This window comes from Aethalodelphis obliquidens, unplaced genomic scaffold (genome assembly GCF_003676395.1).
Source record: "Aethalodelphis obliquidens isolate GAN/ISIS:26980383/991018 unplaced genomic scaffold, ASM367639v1 scaffold70, whole genome shotgun sequence".
NCBI classification, from domain to species: Eukaryota; Metazoa; Chordata; class Mammalia; order Artiodactyla; family Delphinidae; genus Aethalodelphis; species Aethalodelphis obliquidens.
In genome coordinates, this window is record NW_020838014.1 from 4,923,198 (window position 1) to 4,942,657 (window position 19,460).

Here is a 19,460-nt window from a genome sequence, read left to right on the forward strand (position 1 = left end):
CCAGCCCAGACCTCACGGCCCTTGGGACTTAATCAGAGACAGCATTTCTACTGGGTGGCTTTGGGTAAAGCTGACAATGTTTAGGAGCCCACAGTTTTGCCTTAAGTTCACAGCACAAATGGCCATACATGGATATTAACAAGCTTCTTTCATAACCACTTGTGATTTCTATAACACGTCTCTGACGCCCGCCCCCCCGCCCCCCGGTCCTCTTTCCACTCTTTTCCTCACTTGTAATTTTCTATTTATGGAAAAAAGTGGTAGGGAGCAGCAGAAAGGGAAGAAGAGAACTTGGAAAAGAGAGAATGAACCAAAGAAAATTAGGAAGGGAGAGGAATGAAGGAAGGAGCAGAGGGAAAGAAAAGAAAGAAGGAAGAGAGAGAAAGGGGGAGACAATGAGAGAGAAAGAGACAGAGAGAGAAGAAAGAAAGAAAGGGAAAAAGAAAGAAAGAAAGAAAGAAACAAAGAAAGAAAGAAAGAAAGAAAGAAAGAAAGAAAGAAGAAAGAAAGAACTTTAAATTAAGTAACCACACACGTCTCTAAGAAACATATCTAAAGTATCTCTACTTAAACAGCAGGGACCTCATGGCAGATATTATACATTTAATTGACTAGAGAAACCAATCACAGAACAAAGCCCCTTTCTTTGTGAGCTGTCATATGATAACCCAAACACAGTAGTTGCTAGTTTTCTGCAGACACTACCCAACCACAGCCGTCTGTCTTGGTCCTAGACTGTTTAAAAAAAAGAAGAATTTTTTTTTTTTTAAATATGTGCGTGTGTGTATCCGTCACAAGACCATCGCAACAATGGCTGCCCTGTGGAATTCAGCTGGGCTGTCCCAGCCCACAGCCCGCTCCTGGCCGCCAGATGTCAGCCAGCCAGAGGTTCCCTTTCATCCTCACCCACCGCAGAGCCATTCTGGTCTGTGCAGTGGTGAGGGCTGACAACCCTCTCCAAGCTCCACCCCAGATCTGAGAGAGGCCTGATCTTGCCTGAGGCCAGCTAGGGGTGCAGGGTGAGGGGGTGGGGAGGGTGAGAGCAAAGCCTCCTGGGAACGGAGATGGGGTGGCTCAGGGCTGTTCTCAAAGCTCAGCACCTGCTGCTCATTAAGAGGCTTGTTTTCAACCTAGGAATCCAGTCGTGACCATCAGGGAAAACCAGGACAGACCTCACCGCCAGGGTTTGAAAGAAGTACCAGGAGCTGGGGTGTGTGGTGGGAAGCACACACGAGTCCTCCGCCCGGGAGTGCTTCCCGGGTGCTCGTGGGTCCTACTGTCGAGGCAGGAAGCAGCTGGATGGCTCCGGACCCCACTACTTCCACCGCTTCCTCCATCCCTTTCTCTCCCAACGCTTTCTTCTTCTCTTCTTCCTCCTCTTCCTTCTCCTCCTCCTTCTTTTTCCTTTCACACTGCAGATTTGGAACAGCAATGGAAGTCCAGCAAGGCAGTTGGAAGGCTCACCACGCAAAGATGTCGCCCAGAGGGCCCCAGAGCTCCCAACCCCACCTCTGGGCTGTGAGAGAACACCGTAATGCAGTTCAGCTTTCGGGGAAGAGCTTCTTCCTTCACTGGCTACGTGTCCTTAGATAATTTAGTTACCCTACCAGCCTCAGTTTCCTCACCTTCAAACTGGAGGTAATAGCACCTGGTTCACGTGAGGAGGTATCCGAGTGCTTCATTCACAGGGTTAGCACAGGGAGCTCAGGGGTAATACGGTATCTGTAGCACGTAGTAAATGCTTAAAGAATTCCGTCATTTAACAGATATGATTAACACCTACTAAATGTCAGTCTGTGTTCCAGGTGCTGGGAGAAAAAACAGACAAAAAGAAAATCCCAATCTCATAGAGTTAATATTCTAGGAGGGGGAGACAGACAAGAAACAAGTAAATAAGTAAAATAGACAGGATGTTAGATGATGAAAAGGGCTGTGGAAAGAATAAAATCAGGGAGGGGATAGGAGTGCTGGAGGAGGGGGGATTTGCAATCTTCAATCCAGTGGCCAACACTCCCTGGAAAGTGATATTTGAATAAAGAGCTGAAGGAGGTGAAAGAGCCCAGCCTGCAGATGTCTGAGGGAAAAACCTTTTGGGTGGGGGAGGGACAGCAAGTGCAAAGGCCCTGAGGCAGGAGTGCACCAGGTGGGGCTAAGAAGCATCTAGGAGGCTGGTGTGGCTGCAGCTGAGTCGGGGTGGGAGAATAGTTGGAAATGAGGCCAGAGAGGTAATGGTTCGCATGTGCAGGAGGGTAGGGTGGTAACAGGGAGTGCAGTCATGTAGGGACTTGTTGATCATTGTAAAAACTTGGGAGAGTTTTAAGGAGAGGAGTGGTATAATCCAATTAAGGTTTTAACAGGAGTGCTCAGGATGATGGGTTGAAGGTAGACCACAGGGGTCAGAGTGGCAACAGGGAAACTAGTTAAAGTCCAGTGCAGTAGTAGTTCAGGGGAGAGACGGCGGTGGCCTCGATCACGCGGAAGAAAGGAGGTGGTGAGAAGTGGGTTGGATTCAGCATATGTTTTTTAAGGAGGAAGTGACAGAATTTGATGACGGATTCCATGAGCAGTGTGAAAACAAGAGAGGAGTTCTAGAATGTCTGTGAGAGTTTTGGCCTGAATGAAATTGCCATTTAGAGTAAATGCTCTGAGTTCTGTTTTGGATATTGTGAGAGACTGTTGCCTCAATGGCTCCCAATGAGTCATGCACTGGGGCTTGTACCCTGGGACTTGCCCTCTTAGAAGGCTGCCTCAGCCATGTGAGAAGCACAGACTGTCCTGCTGGAGAGGAATATGGAGGACAACCAAGAGCTCCAGCTAATGGCCCGACATGTAAATGAGGGCATCTTCAACCATCTGGTCCCAGTAGAGCCTCCAGAGCATTTCAGTCTCCTGAGTGATCCAGCTGGTCCAGCCCAAAATGCCACGAAGCTTTAGGGTTTCTGATGAGCAATAGATAACTGGTACAATCACGTGAAATTTGAAACGTCTTATGGACATTCAAACTGGGATGTCAAGTAGGCAGTTGGATGTATGAGTCTAGAATCCAGGGGATGTCCAGGCTGCAAACACATCTTGGGAGTCATCAGCATATCAATGATAGTTAAAGCCATGAGACTGAAAGCACCAACGGTGTGTGTATAGGTACAGAAGAGGAGTCCAAGGACTGAGGCCCGAGACACCATAACATCCAGAAAGGAAGAAGGATTGCAAGTGTGACCGAGAAGGACCAGTCAGTGCAAAAGGAGAAGAACCAGGCATGTGTGGTGTCCTGGTACCAAGTAACAGACTGTGTTACTGGTAGAAAGAAGGAATCAATTATGTCAAATACTGCTGATGGATTCAATAAGATGATGACTGAGAATTGACCACGGGATTTAGTCCACGAACGTTTTTAGTTAGCTTGAGAGGAACAGTTTTAGTGGAGTGGTAAGAGTGGAAGCCTGCTTACAAGGACTTGAAGAGTGAATGGGAGGAGAGGAACTGGAACCACGGCCATAGAAATCCCCTTTGAGGGATTCTGATATAAAAGAAAAATAGGAAAATGCATCCATAGTGGTAGAAGGATGTGCAATCAGGGAAGGTGTCTTAAGGTTGGGAGCATGTTGTTTATGGATGGGAATGATTCAGTAGGGGAAAATCAAGTGATGCAGGAGACAGAAAGGAGATTCGCCGGATGATGGCCTTGAGTTGAGTGGACATAAGACGCAGGGTATAAATGGAGGCACTGGCCTTAGCTGGCAACAAGAATGGACCATACATAATGTGGGAGGAAAGGCACAATACGTGGGCACTGACGTAAGCTAGTGAGTAGATGTCGGTAGAAGTATACGAAATTTCACTGCTTATGTTTTCCTGGCAAAGTCATTGGCTGAACTTGAGGATAAGGGAAGGGGTGTTGGAAGGTCAAGGAGGAAGGGATAGAAATGAATGGTAGCCATTGTATGATCTCCCTGTGAGCGGTGAGCGTTCCCATCCTACCCATTACTCTCCAGGACTACTTTAGGACACTGGTAGATCCAGGCTTTATATAGCCTGTAACGTAGAGTGACTTTGGTAGGCGCTACTGAGCCTAGATAAAGGCGTTTCTTACTTCCTCCTTGACACAGAACCCAGTTTTGTTCAGATACATGGTGGCCACGTGCTTAGGGGAGTCTGGGTCTTTTCCCTGACTAGGGATTAGACCCTAGTCTAATTGATTAGTGTGAGCTGATCAAGATAATTCTGGTCCCTCTGCCAGCAATTGTTGTAGGCCTGGACATGTGTTGCGATTCTGATCAATAACATGTGAGGGGAGATCTGTTGGCAGTCTCTTAGAAAAGATTTTCCCTTATGATATAAAGAGAATCGTAGAAAGGATATTTCTTCTCTTAGCTCCCCTGTGTTATCTGTGTATAGAACCTGAGTCTGAAAGCAGCCACACTGAGGCCAGGTCTAAGGGGGGCCCACATGGAAGAAGGAAGGTCTTTCATGACATCACTGAATTCAACCCAGGAGCCTCCCTACCTCCTGCCATCTTAGTATGTGAGATATTATCAACTAGTTTCCTTATTGACGCTGCCCTTTTGTGTTGGTTCATCTGTGTTTTGCAACTGGAAGAAATTTGATACCCAGAATATCAGCAAAATAGTTGCAGAATTTAGCTTAGCTTTATTGAGGACACCAATTCAATTCGATGCAACATAGAGAAAATGAGAACAACGTGCCAGGCATGGTATCAGACACAGATGAAGAAAACTGCCTTACCATAAATTACTTATAACAAATCTATGTGTGTTTGTATTGGGGGATGGGAATAATAAAATATAAAATGACTCTTCTAGAAAGCAGAATGTGTTAAGTGCCTTGAAAGAGATACAGGAGGTCAAAGAAGATAGTGATAGCATCCATTGGGGGAAAGTGGGCTAGTCTCCATGAAAGAAGTAGAGTAGAAGCCGGGTCTTGAAAAGTAGGTAGGATTTTTAGAGACAGAGTGAAGGGCTTTCCAGGTCTAGAAACTAGGAGTCTGTACTAGGAAAGGCAGAATCCAGAAAGTGGACTGGTCTGGAAAGCCAAGTGGAATATCCGGTTCAGCTGGCATATGGATAGTGTGTAGAGGAGGGGTGGAAATAATGTTGAAAAGTTACACTGGGTCAGGATTTGAGACGCCTTAAATAGCAGGCCAAGAAATGAGGGTCTGCTTAGGTTGCAAAGGGCGGCCCCTGGGGATATTCTCAATAGACAGGTAACAGGATCAGAGCTGAATGTGGGGAGATCCATCTTTAGTAGACGGACTGAAGCCTGTTCTTTTTTACCAAATAATAACTGTTTTAATTATTTGCCACACCCTCAACACACACAGACATTAATATAGATGCACCTAAAGCCTCAGCAAAAACAAACAAGAGAGAATTACATTCTCAGACCCAAGCCACGGGAGGGAGGAACAGGGACAGATCATTTGCCCCGGTCTTGTACAAACCTCTCCAACCCTTCTTCCTGGATTCCGCTTGCCCCTCTTCTTTTAGGCTCCCTATAACAGGAAAGAATCCCCATTCTGTTCATTTATTTATTTATTTTTGGCTGCGTTCGGTCTTCGTTGTTGTGCGCGGGCTTTCTCCAGTTGCGGCGAGCGGGGGCTACGCTTCGTTGCAGCGCGCAGGCTTCTCATTGCGGTGGCTTCTCTTGTTGTGGAGCATGGGCTCTAGGCACACGAGCTTCAGTAGTTGTGGTATGTGGGCTCAGTAGTTGTGGCTCGTGGGCTCTAGAGCACAGGCTCAGTAGTTGTGGAGCACGGGCTTAGTTGCTCCGCGGCATGTGGGGTCTTCCTGGACCAGGGATCGAACCCATGTCCCCTGCATTGGCAGGCGGGTTCTTAACCACTGCGCCACCAGGGAAGTCCCCCCCACCCCCCATTCTGTTTACAATCTGCCCCCAGAGCCCACATTTGCACCAGGACAGTGGTTCTCTATCTTCTAGTCTCTAATGTTTTATACAGTGGAGCTCCTATTAATCACGGTACCCTTTTCAGAACACCATAAAATATTGATATATTTAAGTCCAAAATACAGCCTATGATTTAGCACAAAATTAGATATTTAGGTACTGTATGCTTAAGTTGCTTAGAAATGTTAAATTTAATTAAATTTACAGACACTAACACCCAATATAAAACCACAACCATAAGCCCAAACACCTGTCCATAGAAAAAACAAGCTGTCAAACTAAGTGCTGGCGGCTATGTCTGGGTCCATTAATATTCATTTGCTACTTGCTAATTCTCTCTGTCATCTGCTAGCACTGGCCAGTGGACAAGCAGTAACAGGTGCCAAAGATTTAATAAAAATGTAGAGAGCAAAAAACAAAAAACTGGAGAAATTCTATTCATTAACTTAATTTTCTGGGAATTAGCCTATTTCTTCATTCATTCAACAAAGACTGATTGGGCAGTTACTGTGTGCCAGGCACCGTGCCAGGCGGAGGAGACACACAGAAGTAAGGTGCAGGCCTGCCTTCCAGAAGATGCCTAGTCATGGCTGCGGTCGAGAAAATGCTAACAGGACCAGAGGAAGTGAATGCCGTGGTGGAAACAGTGGAGGGACCTACGGAGCCTAGAGCCCAGGGCCCAGGAGGGCATCCTGGAGGATGAGCCATGAGAGGTAAGTCCCGAAAATAAGCTCAGGTAATCTCAGCCAGTGCTGGTCAGAGACCAGCACAATGTTCATGGCATCATTGGGGAGGGCAGGGCCACGACTGGGTCACCGACGCTTACATTTTGTGAGATAATGATCATACAAAATATCATAATTTTATAGATGAAAGGCCTTTTAGTACCTGAAATTTAAAAAGAAAGAAAGAAAGAAAGAGAAATCAGAAGTTCATAACTTCATTACAGATCTAGAAAACAAACTTATGGTTACCGGGGGAAAGGAGGGGGAGGGACAAATTGGGAGGTTGGGACTGACATATACACACCACTATATATAAATTAGATAACGAATAAGGACCTACTGTATAGCACAGGACACTCTACTCAATACTGTGTAATGACCTATATGGGAAAATAACCTAAAAAAAGAGTAGATATATGTATATGTATAACAGATTCACTTTGCTGTACACCTGAAACTAACACATTGTAAATCAATTATACTCCAATAAAAATTAAAAAAAAAGAAATATACAACTTCAGAAAAAAGGAACGTCCTGTACTTGGTATAATTTTAACTTTGTGAAGAAATCATCACATTGTTCTTACTTGTCTCACTTGGCTGCAGATTCATGAAAACATGAGTCCTAGAGCTGCAGTGGGGAGAGAAGCTGGGGAAGGTGCAGCAGCAGAGCAAAGGAACGTGGACAGAGGTGCTGAGGCGTATGGGACCTTCGTCTTTCTGGGCGCCCTGGGTTTGGGGGAGGGAGGGGAGTAGAGGCAACTAGCCCCCAGGGCTGTGTCATGACCTTCCAGGGCATGCTTTCCTTGGGGGTGTGTAGGGAGCAGGTCTTTTCCTATAAAAATATTACAAATTATGTTTTATGACTATGTTGGAATAAAGAATATAATCTTTGACCCTAACAGCTCATTTTTTCCCCTTTGATGTTAAAAGAAATTAAAACATTTTTGTGGGCCCCTAAAAGTATTGTGGACTTAAGGTTCTTTGTCCTCTATGCCTAATGGGTAAATCAGGCCTGACAGTCCTAAAACTAGGGGCAGCATCCCGTGAGGTGGGGTGCCAGAGGGCCTCTGTGTCACCATCAGGACCTTGCTGGTCCTGCCTGTGGAAAAGTCGGGCCCTGCTTGGGGAGCAGGGGTGTACCAGAGGAAAGTTGAGGAATGAAGTCACAAGACAGCCAAATACCATAGAGGTGTGTGGATCTGGTAAATGAGCACAGCCAAGACTGGATACCCCAGAGGACAAAGGGCCACTTGCCAATGGCCAGTAGGACAGCCTGGCCTCTTCCGGCTTCAGGGACTAGACACAGCAGGGACCAGCCCTTCCTAGAAATTCTGCCAGATGGTCTAGCATCCTGGGCTTGGCCTGATCTACATTTTATCAGCCAGGGCCAGACCAAGCCTTTCAATTCAGAGCCCCTCCCTCTACCACGATCCTTCCCCAAATACCACCTCTACTGTGGACTGGATAAACCAAGGCTAAATTTTAGTCCAGCTGACCCTTTCTGTCCAAGTCTCAGGTGTGTTTATACAAGGTAGGCATTGGGGCTGTGACTGGTGCTTTTTCCCTTGCTTGGCTCAAAGGAAGTCTTGTGTAGGGTATACAGGACTGGAGGGCAGGGACCAAGGTCGTTTAAATGCATAGGGCACTTGAGGTCGCTGATGGGAAGACACGAGAGGATAGAAAGAGAGAGAGAGAGAGAGAAGAGGCACAGAAGGAATCCACAGCAGGAGCCCAGATGATGTTTTTGAAAGAATGATATATCCTTACAAATATATGTGCTCTGATACATTACCCTAATTTTTCTAATTTAGCCTAGGTAAAAGGATTCCAGAGACAAATGCATAATAATAAAAATTGAGGGAATCAAAATGGACAAAATGTAAATGTCTAACTAGAATAGTGTCTAAATAAGTAAATAGGATTTTCATGCTCTCTGCTAATGTCTTTCGGCCCAGTATTTTTGTTGTTGTTGTTGTGGTACGCGGGCCTCTCACTGTTGCGGCCTCTCCCGTTGCAGAGCACAGGCTCCGGACGCGCAGGCTCAGCGGCCATGGCTCACGGGCCCAGCCGCTCCATGACATGTAGGATCTTCCGGGACCGGGGCACGAACCCGTGTGCCCTGCATCGGCAGGCGGACTCTCAACCACTGCGCCACCAGGGAAGCCCTGACTTTTTTTCTTAATGACACTGATATTATCAAAGAGTTCAGCTGGTTATCCTGTGGAATGTCCCACGATCTGGGTTTTGCTGATTGTTTCCTCATGCTTATATTCAGGCTGAGTGTCTGAGACAAGAATACTACACAGGTGAAGCCGTGTGCATCCCACTGCCCACATCAGGAGGCCATAACGTCAGTTACCCTCACTGTCTGTGATACCAACTTTAAAAATTTGGCTAAGGGAATGTCTATCAGATCTCTTCATTGTAAAGATAACTTTTGACCTTTGTAATTAATAATTACACTGTGGGGGCTTCCCTGGTGGCGCAGTGGTTGAGAGTCCGCCTGCCGATGCAGGGGACGCGGGTTCGTGCCCCGGTCCGGGAGGATCCCACATGCCGCGGAGTGGCTGTGCCCGTGAGCCATGGCCGCTGAGCCTGCGCGTCCGGAGCCTGTGCTCCGCAACGGGAGAGGCCACAACAGTGAGAGGCCCACATACCAAATAATTACACTGTAGGTGTTAAATTCTTTTTTTTCTTTTCTTTAGGGGCCAAAAATCATCTACTTTTCCTGAAAAAAAAAATCTTCCCTCCGTTGTCCTATCAAAAACCTCGCCGACAGTATGATGTGCCTTAGAGCCCATACTAGTATCCAATAGGCTGCTCCTACAGCAGGAAGCTTCATGATTGTAATAATGAATACACATAACATTTCCTAAAGTTTTTGCAGCATCTCACAGGTTACAGAGCATTTTCACACTTATTACAGCTTTCTATTTTCCCCCAATTTCCTTTTCCTTCTATAAGAAGGGAGACTGTTTCTAATCACTCATTCATTCATTCACCCACCCATCTCTTCATCCCGACCGCATTCAGGCACTGAGCTAGAGGCAGGGGGCTTTCGGAGATGAGTGAGGGGATCAGGTCCAGGGGAGGAGACAAACACACAAACTGCAGTAGAGAGACATGCTCTGGTGAGGAGAACGTAGGGAGAAAAGGGACCCACCAGGAGAGAATCACAGGGAAGTAACAGCAGAGCCTCCAGCCTGCCCTAACCATGGCCAAGTGAGAAAACATCTTTCCTCCTTTTTAAAGTCTTGTCAGTTGGGTTTTCTGTTACTGCCGCCAAATGTGTGCTAACTGATACAGTAGCCTCACTTGCAGATGAGGAAATTAAGCCCCCAGAAGCAAAATAGTTTTGCCAAATGACCCTCAGCTAGTAAGTACCTGAGGTGCTTCTTGATCCTGACGGCCTGATTCCAAGCCCCACGTGTCTCTGTACCCTGTGCTGGTCCCCTAGGGGAAGAGACAAGGGAATTCCCTCTGGTCTGAGCCTTGGTGTACTCCCTGACACCCCTCTTCTGCATGCAGAGCGGAGATGGCCAGACAGAAAGGAGATGCCCAGGGACACTTATTCAGGTGGCATGAGTGTCAGTCACTTCCTCCCAGTAGGCTGAGCGACGGGCATTTCGGAATAGGAAGCAATTTCCTTAAGTCCACCGGTGTTCACATAGACACATGGGGCGGGTACACAGTTAATCAGCCCACACGTCAACAGACTTTCTGAAGGCCACAGAGGGCCCCATGTAAATAGGAATCCAGTGCCTAAGTTTCAGGGAGCCTGATTGGGTGTGGGAAAGACTGAATGGCTCTGGGAACAGGAGTTAATGGGTGGGAGGAGCCTATTGGACTTGGGGTTGGAGAGTGGGCACATTGTAGCAAAGAAGGAGCTTCAGCAGCAAGCTGTGAGTTTGAAGTATGGGGGCCATTAAGTGTGAGCTATTTGCAGACAGAGAGAGAAAAGGTGAGCTTAGCGGCGCCGTTCTAGGTGCAGCCTTGACGCTGAGGACTGGCACCCTCAGTAGAGGCTGTGAAATGATGCACAGGGTTATCCTTGTAGAGGGGAGGGCCCAGAGTCAGAAACATTTAAAGTACATCTTTGGAGCGTTAAAAGAGGCACCAAATGTATAAACGTGAAGGTCAAGAATTCTAAACCCTTAACCACGAATCGTCCTGCTTCCCCTTAAGTAATTTTGCTAGAGTACGCTGGTGCAGCCTGTATTTGCTGTGGGGTGCGGGGTGGTGTGTCTGTGTGTGTCTGTGTAGGGGAGGTAGTGAGAGGGGGAAAACGTGGCGTTTTTGCCAGCATTTGCTTTTTTTCTCCTTAATTTTGGTCTTTTTTTTTTTTCTTTCCTGCTGTTCTCCACCCCTACAATAAGCTGAGGCAGTGTAAGTTACAATTTATTAGCTGGTTGCTATGGGTTACACCAGCGCGCCACAGATACTCCCTTCAGAAATAGTAACATTTAATGTAATGTAAAACAGAACTACCTCATCACCACTTGGTTGGCTTCTGCTGGCTTGTAATATTATATCCTTCCCTGCTGAGATCGAAGCCTCGGGAAATTAGCTGGTGTCATTATTTTATTATGATGATGGGTGTCTGCCATACCCCTTGTTTCATGAAAAAGAGAGTTTGCAAACCAGAGTGTCTGCAGGATCTGGGGTGCTAACTTGCAGGGCCATGCAGTGCCTGGAGACGGAGTGTTTGTTTCATCTTCCTGTTCATTATTTAAGGCAGTCTTCTCAAAGCCTAGTCCCTGTGAGTCGGAGGCCACTTATCATTTCAGGGAGGCTAGTCATAACTACTGATAGGTTTTATTTATTTTGCCATCTGTATAATATGTGTAGCAGGCTGGCTAACAAAAATGTGTGGGCTGGTAAATTTTTAGGATAATATTTAGCTATAAGGGTGATGTAAAAGAAAATGGTTAGGAGTTGGCAACCCTGACTATAGTCATGCAACTTAAAATAAACCCCATGTAAGAGAGATAGGCATTTCCAGGTCACCTACGTTCTCCTTTCTGCCCACCGTCTCTCCGTCAACCACCCACCTCACCTCTACCCCACCCAGAGCACACTGCCAGTTGCTTCTCACTCACTTCTCTCTGCTGCTCACGGAGCCGTGTCTCTTCTACATGTGGGTCACCGGGTCAGACTACAAATGTGTTCTTGCTGGGTCCACATCTGTAGGAAGAGTGCTGGGGTAGTAGAAAAAATATGGGATCTGGAGCCAGACAGTCCATGTTCAAAGCCTGACCCTGCCACTTTCTGGCTGCATGACCTTGGGTACATCACAACTAGTTGAAGCGTCAGTTTCCATACTGTAAAATGGGTTAACAGTATGTGCCTTGAAATGCATATCCTTAGGATGAGAGGGGAAATGTATGTTAAATCACTTAACACGGTGCCTGGCTCATTGTAGGTGTTTAAAAAGCGGTCCCGCTCATCTTTTACTTGTCTAGAACGGGGGATATTATTGTTCCCTCTGCCAGCTTGTCCATCTGGGCAACTCCTGTTTTTTGTTCAAGACTCAGCTCACACACAACCTCTTTTGTAGTCACCCTCCCACCTCCTGCTTTCAGACACTTGTTTCCCCTGCTCTCGACTCCACGTGGCACCTCGCAGACCCCTGTTGTAACAGGCGCCCTCCGGATTGCCAGTCTATTCACAAGCTTTCCTCCCGTGGGTTCTGAGCTCCTTCAGGACCGGGACCTTCCCTCATCCATCTCTCTTTCTAGCACAGATGTTTCCAGTGAAGTTTGTTGGATGTACAGATGAGGTAAGGAAGGAACTAGTTCATTAATTCATGTTCACTTAACACTACACCCAGGGGATAAAAGTCGAGGCTCCAGTCTACCGGCCAGGGGCCGCCGCTAGGACTAAGGACCAGCATATGCCGTAGTCTCTATGGTTCAAAAGCCTTTGGCAGCAAGGAACAAAAGATGCCGCTTACAATGGCTTAAAAATGGGAACATTTATTATGCCCGGAACAGGAAGTCCTGTTCTTCAGTAACGCCATAAAGGACCCAGGGTCTACAGCTGCACTCAGGCGTGGTATTCAGATCAAATGGCAGTATCTGCTGCTCTTTTCACGATGGGAAAACCTCTTTTAGAACCTCTGACCCTCACCTAGTAGACTTCTGCTCATGGTTCTGGCCAGAATTCTATTACTTGTTCTTTCCATAGCCACTTACTAGCACAGGGAAAGGGACACCATGATGGCTCGTAACTCATGGTAATGAGTAGGACAGGCTGCCAAACAACACTGAGTTTCTGTGAAGAAGGGAGAAGCGTGGGGGTGAGTTTATCATGGCTGCTGTGGCGTTCATTCATTTATTCATCCAACAGATACTTGTTAAGCGCCTACCATGCACCAGGCAACGTGCTGGAAGCTGTGGACAGTTGTGAATAAGAAACAAAAGACCCCTTCCCGCAAAGAGCTAACGTTCCAGTGGGGAACGGGACAGTGAACATGTCAGCAGGTTAACAGGAGAATTACAGATTGTTGGGAGTGCCAAAAAGGAAATAAACAGGGCAGTATAGCAGAGAGAGAACAGGGGCTACACTAGCCTGGGTGGTCAGGGAAGGCCTCTCTGAGAAGGTAACATCTGACAGAACAGGGAGCACACGTCAGGTGAAGATCAGGAGGAAAAGTACTCTAGGCAGAGGGACAGCAAGTGCAAAGGCCCTGAGGGAGGAATGAGGTGATGGTGTGGCTGGAGCAGAGTCTGTGCCTAATGACTGATCAAATGTTGCTCCTGGAACCCAGCCCAGCTCCCACCCCAGGCTGGAAACAGATGACTGGCAACAACTCTGGCTTCCCAAAGCCTCTCCTGCCCAGACTTGCAGCCCCACCCAGGTCAGAGGCACAGCTGCTGAGGCCACAGGACAATAGGCAAGCTGTGAGATCAGCCTGTGAAGAGAGGGAAAGCCACCGTGATTCTGACAAAGGACCCACACATCAGGTCAAAGGCTTCTGCCTAATCTGTGTAGCAGAGATTTCCTCGGCCACAGCTACCTGGGGGTATGAACAGACAGGTGCAAGGTAACCATGGCACTGCTTCCTGTGTGTGTCTTTCTGTGTCCCCCATGGGCTCACAGCCTCCCCCATCATGCCAGGGCGGGCCCAGCTGCTCCTCCTTTGCGTGGAAGCAGGGGAAGGCTGCTGCTAGGTGTGACAGCTCTGCGGGATGAAGAGGCAGGGCCTGAAATTCTGGGCTGTTGGTGTAGGAATCTCTCCCACCTTTCTGTAGCCCAGTTTCTAGGTGGGCATGAGGATGGACTGATAGATGTGGTCCCCATATCTCATTCCATTTCAGAGGCTGGTCATTCTTCTTCTTTCCTCGTCTTGCCAACAGTGAAAACCTCTCTGGGGATTTTCACCTGCTTCTGCCAGGTCCAAGCTAGTCCTGCCCGTCATAGCCCAGCCAGGCCAGAGCAGTGTGTCCTCCTCCCCCTTCCTCTGTCAGCTGTGATGGCAGGCATGCTCACGGGGCTTCCTCTGGAGGCTGGTCTTTTTGCCTCCGCCTTCCAGGCAGCTACCTCCCCAGATCCATATTAAGTAAACTAGTGTAGGCTCGTGGAGTGTCCAAATGAGGCCACATTGACATCAGTACCCTGTCCCTGTTCACTGCCCCAGGACACCCACCTGCCTGGTGTGTCTCATACCCACTTTCTGGAAGTCCCTGGGGATGTCTCAGCCATGTCTGCAAATCGCTTTGCCTTCCTGGACCTTTGGCTCTTGGCAGTCAGTTTGGGAGTACAAGAAGGAAAACACCTCCCTGCCCCCAGTGTGACAATACTACTGGGCCCTAGAACAGGGTTGCTCAGCATCCGGGGGGCAGGGAGGAGGGCGAGACACCCCAGCTGTCCTCTTGCCTCCAGGGTGGCTGGTTGTCGTAGAGACTACCACACTGGCCCCAGGACCACTGATTCCTCCTGACTTGGACCTGTGCCGCTGAATCTGCCAGGCTCTGTTCTCCTTGAGGCTAAACCATCTTATAGGAGCTTCACATTTGACTTTTTTTTTTTGCGGTACGCGGGCTTCTCACTGTCGCGGCCTCTCCCGTTGCAGAGCACAGGCTCCGGACATGAAGGCTCAGTGGCCATGGCTCACGGGCCCAGCCGTTCCGTGGCATGTGGGATCTTCCCGGACCGGTGCACGAACCCGTGTCCCCTGCATCGGCAGGTGGACTCTCAACCACTGTGCCACCAGGGAAGCCCTTCACATTTGACTTTTGTCACCAATCTCCCTGCCTCCTTCCTCTTCTTGTCCCAAGTCTGCAGGCAACCCCAGCGGGGGTGCTTTCTCTGGAGATCCAGAAATCCAGGTGGGAAAATGTCACTCCATCATTCAGACGTACCTGAATCTTAGCTCTAACCCAGCCTGTTGTAGAATATTAACAGCAAAGGGAGTTGAGGGGGGGGGGTGTCCCTAAGATCAACTGCCTCATTCTGCAGATGAGCCAACAGAGGTCTAGAGAGGGGAAGTGGTTGAACTCAGGACATGGACCACAGAACTCACAGCAGGATGGGGCTAACCACGTCTCCTGACTTTCAGTCTGGGTCTCTGTTTACTGGATCATCTGCCCTCTCCCATTCAGAATTTTACAAAAGTCCTTCTATCTTGGAGCACCTCCTCCTTCAGCCCTCCCCCAACTTTGTATGACATCTGAAAAGGGGCCCAGCTACGAGTGGCATGGGTGGTCTGTCTTGAGGATGAAGACTACCTTTGACAGTCCCTCTCCTAGGCCAAGTAGGAGAATCAACACATATTAATTGAATCAGATTAGGGAATAATTTGCTATTTTCTACGTATTCTATAGTATATTAATAGGACTCCTATGAAAATAAGAATGCATATATTCTGCTCAAACAATTAGATTAAACAAATTATGATTGTTATTACTGCAGGACTTAGAGCTTCTGACTATGGCCATCTAATAGGAACCTATAATAACTCCAGAAACTGTGCTCTGTACCACATTTTGGGAAATGCTGCATGAGGGAAGAGGCATGGAAAATCTGAAGCTCCCTTGCTCCTCGAACAGGGTCTCCTGGCTCCCTAAGACAGCCAAACCCCTAATTACTCTCGGGAAATAGCGTTCCTACTCCCGGTGAAGCTGTCTCTCTGTGGCCTCAGGGCTGCTGCAGGGCAGGGTGGAGTTCAGATCACCCCATTTGCACAGGTGGGGCTTCTGGAGTGGCTGAGATGCTTCTGCTCCTTGCCCCCTGTTTCTTGGAGCAGAACTTAAGGAAGTCAAACAGGATTTTGACCCAAGAGACCAGACATGAAATGAAACCTATTTTCCAACGGGCATTCTTCTGGCTTTTCCTCCAAGTGGGATTTTTGACTGTAGGATTAGGTTTAAACATTGAATTTCAATTTTGTATACACATACCAAGAGGCCCCAGGGCAATGGGGACATTTTAAATGAACACCAGCCTAAGTCCTCTACCTGCCAAGTGTTCGATTAAGCTGCTTAGGTCTGTTTCCACCATCCTGTCTTTCAAATATTTATGTGTCAGATTATAGGCAATCTTCAAAGGCAAGGATATGCAAATCTGTTCTATAAATCAGAGAATAACACAGCTGCTGTCTTCCTCAGAGTGACAGCTCACGAATGCCAGCATTTCTGCCTGCGGAGGGGGTGGTGGGAGGTAGGCTTCTTGCCCTCAGACAGGCCTGGTGTGTGTGTGTGTGTGTGTGTGTGTGTGTGTGTGTGTGTGTAGTGAAGGTGGGGAAGGGAGTGGGAAGTTCTTTGCCTTTTTGTAGAACAGCAGGTTTTATTTTTCGTTTTTTAAATTTCCCAACAGTGAAGGAGTTAACTTATTCCATGAACCGTAACAAACTACCAAGGGATAGAACCTCTCCAGGGATCTGAGGCACCCAGGAAACTAGAGAAGAGGGTGACTTTCAGTTTGGGAGGAAATGTACCCAGAATGTGACGTAAGGGTGACGGGAGAAATCAACAAGTAATGCCTTTGAGAATTCCAAAATGAATTTAATTTAGTCGAAATGAGTAAAAAGGAAATTGTGCCTTGCAAATGCTCGTGCACATTAAGCTCCGGCCCAGGGTCTTAACAATCTGTCAGGACGGGCCCAGTGTGCTGAAGATTATACCTTCGTGGGCTCTTTCTGGCTGTTGGTGTGAACACATGGATTTGGTACACTGGTGTTCCCTGACAAATGCACATCCACCAAGACCAAAGCTGGAGTTTCTGGTCCTTGCCAAGCAGCTGGTTCTGGCCTCGTGTCACCCTGTGGAAGCACCTGGGGAAGGCTTTAGTCAACAGGGTGCAGAGGCCCTGGGAAGTGATGTGTATGAGGAAACGTGTTGGGAAAAGATTTGCTGGGTATTAGTCAGAATTCTGCTGAAAGTGACTCAAACTCACTTAGGCAAGAGGGGAATTTTCAGGGTCACAGAAGGGAGTGTTGAATAACCAAATTACGGGGAATAAAAGGGCATATAGTTGGGCTTGGGAATAGCTGGAACAGCTGGAACACTGCCAGGCTCTCTTCTATCAAATGTCTTTAATTTTCCTCTGTGCTGGTTCTAACACGGCTGGCAACAACTAGCAGATTCTGTACCTAACACCTTCACCACTATAGAAACTATTCTGTACTGAACAACTTTTGTCATGATCAAGTCCTATTTCAAGTTATCCTAGGGAAGAACTATGATTGGCCAAACTGGGATCAGGTGTTCATGCCTGGACCAATCAACCGTAGGGAGGGAGGGGGCATGGGGTTATATAAAAACATGGCAGCTCTTATGGACCTCATACTGATAAGGAGAGGCCTTTTTAGCAAAAGGAGTGGGTAAGTTTTGGACAGACAATCCATTGATATCTACTATAGCTAAGAGAGGACCTGAAAAGGGACCAGGGAAGATAATGTGATGAATGAGTTATACATTGGAATTCCACTGACCTCCTCCTTGAAACTCAGTGTTCCATAGGATTCCTTAATGACACTAAATTCACCTGGTTTGTCTTTTTCTTTTTCCTGACAGCTCTTATTCTTTCTCCTTGATTGCCCTGGATCCTCCTCTTCTCTGCATTAAGGATCTCCTCAAGATTGCAGGCCCTTTACAATCTTGCCTCTAGAGGAGACCAATAGACTCTTTCCTTCCATGCATAAAAATCACTCCCTGTTACAACCTTCCCCTTATCTTCCAGAAGAAACCTACACTTGAATTTCTGTTAGCTACTCAAAGCGTGCCCCTTGAATCAGCCATGTCAGAATCACCTGGAAACTTCTTGGAACTGCAGAAAGTTGGGACTTGTCCCAAAACTACTGAATCAGTCTGCATTCCAACAGGATGACCTGGCAAGTTCATTAATCTGAAACGCATTGCTTTGAGCAGTTGCAAATTGAACTCGTAGCCTTTCTGCTCTCGACAGCTAAATAAATATTTCTTCACAATCGTCGCATGAGGTCAAAAGCAACTACATCTAAACACTCAGATTCCAATCCTCAGAATTACTTTTCTGAGGTCAAAAGCAACTACATCTAAAAACTCAGATTCCAACCCTCAGAATTACTTTTCTCAATACTTGTCTTCACTACCTATATCCAATCCATCACCAGTTTGTCCCTATTCATCCCACTGTCTCATTGGTCTGCTTTTCCTAACCACCTACAGCAGGCTCTAACAGATACATTTGCCACTCATTTATAAAACAAGCCTAGTAGTACTATGCCTCATTTACATATTTACATACAAATTTAATGTGCAATTATATTCATTCTGCTAGGAGTAGTTTTCAACCATGGCTTTGTGAGCAGTTGTAAGGGATATTGCAAACAATATATTAATAATTATAAGGTATCATAATTTATGAACAATTTATATTCTTAAATATATTAGTTGGGATTAAAGATTATTTCTAAAATTATGTTGACTAACCTGCATTCTAATATGCTATAACGAGCAGCAGAGAAAGTGGTAGAATAATACCTTTCGGGCTAGGAATTGTACATAAGAGTATGTCTTATATATAAACATCATCATCACAGGGGTCAGAAAACTCTGTGAAAGGCTAGATAGTAAATATTTTAGGATTTGTGGGCCATATGGTCCCTGTCACAGCTCTTCAACTTAGCCATTACAGTGAGAAAGCAACTACAGACAATATAGCTTGGTTACAGTAGCTTTAAAACAAGACTTGAACTCCAATAGTTCAAGTCCTCCAAGTTTGAATTTCTTTTTCACAGTTATTTTGGCTAATATAGGTTCTCTGCAATTCCATATAAATTTTAGGTTTAGCATGACAATTGCTAAAAAATAATCTGCTCAGATTTTCTCTGGGATCCTATTGAATCAATTTATGGAGAACTGACAGCTTAACAACACTGAGTCTCCCAATTCGCAAACAGGGTACGCCTTTCCTTTTTTTTATATAAATTTTTTTATTCATAAATATTTTCCAAAATGAAAATAGGTTTACCAAAACATGTCCCTTACTGGGGAGGTCGGGGACAGCCCTTGCTCCTGGGCCACCAGGATGGGAAAACTTCGGGGCTCGCTCCCTGCTTTCTAAAGGGGGGCGGGGAGTCCCATCAATCTTCCAGGGCAGGGCCCTCACCTGGGCAGAAGGATCAGCATGCCAGGGAGAGGGGTGGGGTGGAGTGAGGGGCCGGCGCACTCAAAGGTGAAGTCTTCCTTCTTCCATGATCCCCACTTCTCCTAATTAAAGTAGGTTTAGGTGCCCTGCCCCAAATGGACGGCGGTGGCCTCGGGCTCCTTGTGCCTCTGGAAGCATATCATGTATCTGGTATGGAATTGCCACGACTGTTTTTTTTTA

The 19,460-nt window shown here is 46.9% G+C and overlaps 2 long non-coding RNA genes across 2 annotated transcripts; both read left to right on the top strand.

Moving 5' to 3' along the window:
• The first annotated feature begins 6,513 nt into the window (after positions 1–6,513).
• On the top strand, positions 6,514–7,549 carry LOC113611714 (uncharacterized). The gene is made up of 2 exons (XR_003429554.1): positions 6,514–6,635; positions 7,254–7,549. It is a non-coding gene; the product is annotated as an uncharacterized LOC113611714 (long non-coding RNA).
• A 6,016-nt stretch (positions 7,550–13,565) lies between these two features.
• On the top strand, positions 13,566–18,083 carry LOC113611732 (uncharacterized). Its single transcript, XR_003429570.1, has 2 exons — positions 13,566–13,695; positions 17,666–18,083. It is a non-coding gene; the product is annotated as an uncharacterized LOC113611732 (long non-coding RNA).
• The last annotated feature ends 1,377 nt before the right edge of the window (positions 18,084–19,460 follow it).